The sequence below is a fragment of the Heterocephalus glaber genome, unplaced genomic scaffold (assembly GCF_053883595.1).
Source record: "Heterocephalus glaber isolate CG9 unplaced genomic scaffold, H.glaber_assembly_v1.0 deba00001497, whole genome shotgun sequence".
Lineage (NCBI taxonomy): Eukaryota > Metazoa > Chordata > Mammalia > Rodentia > Bathyergidae > Heterocephalus > Heterocephalus glaber.
This window is the reverse complement of record NW_028258320.1, coordinates 60,213,611-60,221,732: the sequence shown is the minus strand read 5'-3', so window position 1 is coordinate 60,221,732 and position 8,122 is coordinate 60,213,611. Positions and strand designations below refer to the sequence as shown.

The 8,122-nt window shown below is 49.5% G+C and overlaps 1 protein-coding gene across 5 annotated transcripts in view; it reads right to left on the bottom strand.

Moving 5' to 3' along the window:
- Positions 1-8,122, bottom strand: part of Fam53b (family with sequence similarity 53 member B) — a 135,532-nt gene that overhangs the window by 112,351 nt on the left and 15,059 nt on the right. The window contains exon 1 of one of the 5 annotated variants that reach the window (XM_013069969.3): positions 7,980-8,118. The exons of 2 other annotated variants lie outside the window; for them this stretch is intronic. The gene's annotated coding sequence lies outside the window, so the exon portion shown is untranslated. Of the gene's footprint in view, positions 1-31; positions 6,719-7,419; positions 7,851-7,979; positions 8,119-8,122 lie in introns of those variants that run through there. 2 more of the 5 variants (XM_021253301.2, XM_087185616.1) reach the window with 2 other exon arrangements.

Sequence of the window (8,122 nt, the reverse complement as noted above, 5' to 3'; positions counted from 1 at the left end):
GGGCCCCAGGAAACAGGCTCCCTGTCCTCACCCAGAGCATGGAGGAGGCCGGCTTCAGAGACACTGTCTTTCCACCTCCAAACCTGCAAAGAGGCTGCTCCCAGCCAGCAGATGGAACCTCCCTCCACTCCCAGGCCCCTGGCCAATACAAATGCCAGAGCAAGGGGAATTCCAGGCCTCCTCTCCCAGCCAGGCTTTGCGCTGCAGGGCGCTTCGTGCTTCAACCAGGGGGCAGCCTGGCAGGGAGGGTGGCTTCCATGGGGTGAGACAGAAGGCAGACAGCGACAACTAGAACCTATACAAGCCACTTCCTTGACAAAGGGCACCGCAGGGACAAAGACTCTAGAGAAGCCCAGCTCTCCAGGAACTTGAAGGCCCAGCCAGTAAATCTACCACTCAGCCACCCAAGGCCCCTTGGTGGAAGTAGCAGCATGGCACCCTGTTAGCTGTCACCAGGGAGCACCCACAGGACAACACACATTACGCACAGCAGGAAGCTGGTTGCCTTTGCGCTGGCAGGCACTGGATAAAGAGGAAGCATGGTGTGGTGGGAAGAAGGAGATCAAATCCCAACCGTCCTCTTGCTAGGGTATGTGATTCCTCTGAGAAGCAGTGTCTTCAGCAATAAACTGGGGCCAATCCTCAGCCAGACTGTCGAGGAGTAATTAAACTAAAGAACTAAAGTACCCACCTCCATGCCAGTCACTCAGTAGGGGCCCAGTCAAGGTCTGCTGGATGAATGTGGGAATAATAGGCCTGGAGAAAATAACAACGCTCCTCTTTCCCCTCACCAGGCCCAAAGCTACCTCCCACCATGGAGTAGAGCTCTTATTTACTGACTACCACCATGGCACAAAAGAGCAAAAGGACAGACTTTTGACAAAAAGGCCAACATCATTCTCACTGAACTTCAGCACTTTCCATCGGGACCTATCGTCCAGCAGAGGAAGAGTCTGGCCCAGCCAACCTCCGGGAGTCCTGAGGCTCCAAATCAGTGGAGGGGGCCAAAACTGGCACAGTCCGTCACAGTTGCCCAAGAGTCACTGAGCATATTCCCTTGGCTCTGAACAATGACAGGTCACCTTCTGGTCTATGCAAAAACAGACTGACCTGGAAGTAGGAACAAGGTCCCACATCAAGGGAATGCAGCTATGGGCCAGGGACTCAATAGATGCACATCTGCCCCTCTAAGCTCTGCTATGTGACCTTGGAAGAGTCACTTCAGCTCTTGGGAGTCAGATCTCTCTCTGGAAGCTTAAATCAGCAGATCAGAGCAGCTCTCACTCTCCAGGGCTCCTCACCATTCTAAACACAATTCTATGAAATGCAATCCCAAGTATGTTTGTAGGAGGCTAAGTCTGAGCTGTTAGGTACAACTGAGTGGCTGACAGTGTGACACTCACTTCCAAATGCCAACTGATTACTGAGATCACCAAAATGTGCCCTGGACATAAACTGCATCTTCCTTTCCCTAACCCCCACAGCATACCATATGCCAAAACTCCAGAAGGAACAAGACCCCAGGATGGTTGGGAGGCGGGGACTGAAACTACAATCTGGGCAGCACTTGCCATCTTCATTCTGTAGAGAAGGTGGCTTGGAAGGGATATACTGAACCCTGGGCAGGGAAGTATGCCCACATCCTGGGCTGGCAGAAATAGGACTAGAGTACCTAGATGATATCCACAGCAGGCACTTTGCCCAAGGGGTGGGTACCTTTTAAACCAGGGGTAGCAAACCTATGGCACATGTCCCACAGCAGGCCACTTGTCAAATATTACTGAAAGGTCTAAAAGGTTTACTATCACTGTTTCAAACTCTTCTTCACCAAGACATGGCAGCAGTGGAAAATTCCAAAAGGTATGTTCCCACTCCTAAGGAAAGCAAAGTGTGGTAGGTATGGTACAGTCTACTCCCACCCTCAGTCCTGTCCTGCATGCACAGCAGAATCAACTCAGGAACATTGAAAATACCCATTTTTTTTTTTTAAAGAGTTATCTATAATATTAGGGCCAGGGATTTAGCTCAGTGGTTCCACCGCCTGCCTCACAAACGCAAGGTCCCAAGTTCGATTCCCCATTACCAAAAAAAAAACAAACCAAAAAAAACCCCCCATATTTGGGTCCTATCCCCTCTCCCAAGTTGTGATGCAACTGTCCTGGATGAACACTGGGCAGCCAGGTTTTTTTTCTAAATCTCCCCAGGTGACTCTACTGTGCAGCCAAGGCTGAGAACCACTGCTCTAGTTTCCAGAAACCCACAACACAGATGCCTCAGGCCTCCTCCATAAGCTCATTAGGGGCAGAATGGACAAAAGACCCGGGCAGGCAGGCTCATTCCCCTTCAACACAAATCAGGACCAACCTGCAAAGAGCCATCTGTCTGAGACAGAACACAAGGCCTCTGCCTGGCCCTGCCTGGCTGGAGTGTACCAAGTTCTACCATGCTGGAAGATGTACAAGCGTGATTACATTAGGCATGTAAACAAAATGTACAAACTACAAACCTGAGGTGCCATACCCCAAAACATAATTTGAGACATTTGAATTGCAAACGCAAACACACACACACACACACACACACATGTTAGAAACCCTTTAATAATCTCTTTGAATAGAAAATGGAATCTAAAAGAATGGTGATGCTTCTAGTGAGTGCCAGATTTATTTCCTGTTTCCCCCAGAAGGTCACTGGGAATAATTATATTTTCTTGTGAATCTGTCTTTTGTAAAGATGAAGCAAAACATTTCAGTCTCCCCAGTTGGCACTGTCTTTAGCCCTGCAGAAAATTCAGAATTCAATCACACACACACACAAAAAAAGCCATAGGAAAGGGAGAGGCAGGGAGAAGAGGCAGTTAAAATTTCTAAGTTTCCCTGTGGTGTTAACAAGACTAAACAAAATTTATGCTTTGAGATAAAACAGAACCCAGTGCTTCTATCTTATAAATACCCCAACCAATATCATGGTATATGGAAAGCAAGGAGGCTCTGAAGCCAAATAAATCAGGATAGTGCTACTGTCTTCTCTGCCTTCCAGTTGTGTGACCTTGCACCAATTACCTGGCCTCTCTGAACCTCAGTTTCTTTAGCTGTAACTGCAGGCTGGCTTTGAGAAATTAGAGTGTACGGAAAGCCCCAAGCCCAGGGGGCATTTTTCAATGACCAGTGGGTACTGCTATGAATCTTTCAACAGTGTGCATCCATTTGGGAAAAGCCCTTGAGAACCACATTATACCAAGGCAGAGAATGAATCTGCTGCTCTGTGTAATAGGAGCACGAAAGGAGGGAGTAGAGAAGTCAGGAGTTGGCCTGCCACAGCATTCTGGGGTCAAATGAGCTGTTTACCAACACGACTTGCTTTCATCTTCCCAAGAGCAGCCCCGTGGAACAAGTCCCTCCAGAGCCTCACAGATCCCTGGGAGGTACTCTTGTTTCCACGATGCTCCTGCGTGGTCTGACCAAGCTGCCTCCATCCCCCATGCAAAAGGCAGCCCCCACAGCAGGAGAGAGGGAGAATGGTTTAAGAAGCAGGGGTGCCTGTCACACTTCTCCGTAACCCCTGACGTGATGTGAAAGTCTACAAGGTAGACCCTTTGAAATGCAAAATCTTCCAGAGTCCTTCAAATGTGTTTTTATTTTCTGCAGTTCCTAAGGCTGCTTTCAGATCCACCCATCATCATTTCCCCTCTCAATCAACCCACATTTAACAACAAAAAACAAAAACAAAAAGGCCAAGGAAAAACTCAAGCATCTCCAGACCCTTCGAGGAAAAAACAACAAAACAAAAACAAAAAGACTGTCCTTAGCTCCAGCCTCCTGGCATTCCCCTCCAACATACCCTGAAGCCAAGTTTCCTCCGGAAGATTTCTTCCCATCCTAACTACTGCTCAGGATCTCAGAGAACTTTCTTAGACAAGAATCTAGCTTCCTTCTGACCCGAGTTTGTTAAGGTTGACAGGCACCACCAAAACCACAACCTGAAGCTTACAAAACCCAAACCTTGTCCCCAAACCATGTCCACAGGAGGTTTGGATTAAGTATCAAAGAAGTTACCTTAAAAAATAATGTTGTTTGGCACAGAATATTACTCCACCATAAGAAGAACCCTAGGGAACAGTAAATTGCTTTTGAATATAGACTTTTCAGTGGCATAGTCATTAATCATGTTAATGTAAACTGCACTAAAACAAAAATTTTCTAAGCAAGTCTCAGGGCACATCAGCATATCTAAGCCTCTGGGTTTGTTTCCAAAGTTCACATCCCAGCATGCAATGAAACTACTGTTAATGGGGTCAGCTATTATAGTGCAGTCCCTAACCCTGGGCCATAACAATGGTGACTCAGTTGTGTAGAAAGAACCTTCATAAAATTAGGCATGAAATAAACAAACTAATCAGAGGAGAGTCAGTAATTTTTGGAAAAGTGTTTTCATCAACAAATATATAAACAGAAACTCTCCCCTGCATGATCAGATGTTTAAGAAAGGTATCAAAGAAGACTGCCAACATTCCTTGCAGCACCTAAGTCCCTCAGCTAGGTCTTGTTTTATAAGGTGGAGGACAGGGCAGCAGCAGAACAAGACAATGAGGAGAACTGGAGCCCAGTAGAGGTAAGTTTTGCTGAGCCCAGCCAGGCCCAGCCACGTGCTTCCTGCTGGCAGCAAACTAGTTCTTTCAAGAGAGGAGTCTGACAAAAAGGACAGCTGCAGCAAAGCAGAGGCTGAGAGGCAAAAACCTCAAAAATGTCCTGAAATTGAGATTCTCTCTTTAAGTTAAAACAAAAACAAACCACCTTTAGGGTCTGCAAGAACTAGTTAATCTACATAAGTCTTCCCCCTTGCTGGATCAATTAAAAAGAGTCTGTCTACATCTGGTTTCCATCTAAAACAGAAACTTGTATTATCAGCATATTACATAACAAATTATGCCTGCAGGTTTCTTTTATTACACATCAGAGAGGTGTGCATGGTGGTGGTAATGATGGGGGTGGTGCTGATCTGAATATTTGCTTATTTCGGTCTTCTTTTTTTAAGGATATGTGCAAGAAGTTTTCATACAGTGTACAGATTGATTCCAGAAAGCCACACTGCCTGGATAAAACATCAACTGAACAACTGGAAGGTGGGACCAGCACTGTCTACAGTGCCGGCTGGAATAGTTACTGAGAAGGCAGTGCTTTTCTAGAGTTCGGCAGACATCATATTGCTCTGCAGCGTCCCCTGCTGCCAGCTTCCAGTATTTAAACAAACCTCCCTCCTCTCGAGCCTCCTGAAGGGGAGGAGAGCTGGCTGTCCTTTGCTGAGCTTCCATCATGGGGCCAGCGCCTGCTCACTGGACCCACTTAAAGGACACCCAGATCACCAGGTTTCACAGAACTGGGGGGAATGAGGATACCGGAGGACAGTGAAGGAATCAACAGCAGGTAAGAGAATAACTAAAAGATGAAGAAAGACCCCAGGAAATACTACCAGGGTTCCCTACAAAATGTCATTAAGTGTAACCACCATAATGACAGTAAGGTATCTCAAGCCTCTTTCCAAAAGAATTTTGTAAACTTCTAAAATACTAAAGTGCAATATACCCTCAGTTGAAAACAAAAAGGAGAAACTGATTAAAGAAAGACATTATCAATTAAAAGCAGAGCAATGTCCCAACAGGGTTAGAACCACCCTCGAGTGTACTTCTGCGTCAATGACACTGCTGACTTCTTTTTTGGTACCGGGGATCGAACCTGGGTCCTTGCGCTTGAGCTTGCGCAGCAGGTGGCGAAACCACTGAGCTAAATCCCCGGCCCCAACCCTATTAGCTTTTATTTAAAATGCTTTGATGGGGGCTGGGCATTTGGCTTAGTGGTTTCGCCGCCTGCTGCGCAAGCGCAAGGACCCTAGTTCGATCCCCGGTACCAAAAACGAAAAACAAAACAAAAAAAATACACACATAAAATGTCTTTGATGTTAAAATGACTGCACATCAACCTCACCTTCTCAGTCTAAAATAATAACTCCTTGGAGAAAACTACTTGAAATGGTCTTAAAATCACCTTGTTCTCTGAACAAACATTCCGGAGAGAAATGCAGGCCTTCCCCGAGCCTCTCCTTAGAGTTCTTGCATGGAATAGCGCCTTAGAGGCTGGATGGGCAAATGCCTCAGTCCACAGGATGGGTGACAGCATCTAGAGTGACCCTACCCAAGCACAGACAGAGTCACAGCTACCAATCCTGAAATGAACTTAAGACTCAAATCTTCCCACTAAAACGGCCCTGTCCATTGGAACAAGTAGCTGTTTTCTGTTCTGGTCTATGGCCATGGAGGGGAAAAAAGTGACTAGACCTGCAATTCAGTATCAAAACGAAGTTACTGTTTGTTAAGCGGATAAATTAAAATGAAACAAAAACCTGGTCCAATCAGGCACAGTAAGTTTCATAGGACGGGTTGACTCCGTTCCTTCCAAAGTCCTCGAACCGAGTGGCATCTTTTCTAACCAAGAGTCCAGGATCTGGAGCAAGGAAGGATCTCCCTTCCAGCTGGGACTGCTGGGAACACATATGCTAGCATATCATGTGGAAGTCTGCTAATATGTTGAAGCAGCACAAGACATTTGCCTGGCTTCCCAGGCCAATAAACAATGCCATTCCAACTCCTGCAACAGTCAATAGAAAACAGTCCCTTTTCTCCACCAACCAACAATTCAACAAACATTTGTTCTTGTTGAACAACCGTCAGCCTGGTTCCATCTGCACCAGCTCCGGCAAGGCGAGCGCCGCAGCGGCAGCAGCACAAACGTCTTGCCCAGGAGCCCGGACTGGAATGCAGCCCACCGCAGGGGCCACTTTCCCTACACCACCAAGTCTGGATTGTACCGTATGGAAGACTCGGAGTGTGGCCTATAGGAGGCAGAATCCCATTTATCAAATGCGGCAAAGAGCTTTTCTTTGTTCACCATCATACTAAGTACATACAGTACATGTTACAAACCCTGGCAGAGGGGGGAAAGCCCGTCATCGGAGGGAGTTCGAAGGCGAGGGACCGGAGCAAGCCAGCCCACACGACTAGTCACTGCTCCAGCTCCCTAGCAGGCACCACGAGCATTGTTCCCCAACTCGGCGCGGGGAGGGGGTTGGAGAATTGCTGGGGGGGGGGGCACCTGGGACTGCGCAAACCGCCGACCCTCCCCAGATTGAGTTTCCTCGAATCCTTCGTCCCCGCCCCACCAAAAGAAACCCCGAGCAGGGACCCGACCGACTCCCACGGGCTTGTAAATCAAGGACTGGCAAAAATGTGAGTCGGCCCGTGTGCCTGTGACGGACGGCCCTCCTCGCCATGTGCAAAAGCCACGCCAGCAAGGCGCCCCCACTCCGTAAGACGCGGCTGTGGCCACCCCGCAGGCTTCCCCCTCCCGGGACAATATGCCCTCTCACCCCTAGCGCGACCGCACTGGCCAGTTCAGCAGCCCCGCAGTCAGAGGCTGCGCGCCCGCATCCCGGGGGTGGCGGATGCAAACTTCCGCGAACAAAAGAGTTGTCTGCAAACGATGCGGAACTTCGGGGCAAGCGAGGCCGTCCGCTTCCCGGGGCTCAGCGCCTTCGCTGCTGCCGCGAACCAGCACTCAAGTTGAGACGCAGCGAAGAGTACGCCCGGAGCGCAGTCTTCCCCACGCCGGCCTGGCAGACCTGGCCCAGAGAGCGCACTTTTCCACAACGGCCAGTCCTGCCTCTTCCCCTGCCTGCGCGCTGACAAGTCGCACGCATGCACCAGAGACGACACTCAGCGCCAGGAGAAAGCACCCGACCCAACGCGAACGAGAAACGAGGCAGAAAAAAATTGAAACCAACAACATTAGGGGAAAGAGAAAGCAGGCAAGACCCGCGCGCACGCGACCCGGGCTCCTCCAGCCGGCGCCCGGGACGCACACGCTGGGACCTCTGCGCGGGACCAGACCCAGGCAGCTGTCGCCGCCGCCCGACCCTGGGTCGCTTACTGTGCGCGGCGGGGCGCTCCGGGCGCGGGCCCCGCGCCGTCACTGCCGGCGCTCGCCAAGTCGTCCGGGCTGCCCGCCGCGCGTCCGCCGCGCGCACGCTCTCCTGCCGGCGCCGAGCGCTTTGTACCGAGCGGCTCCCGGGG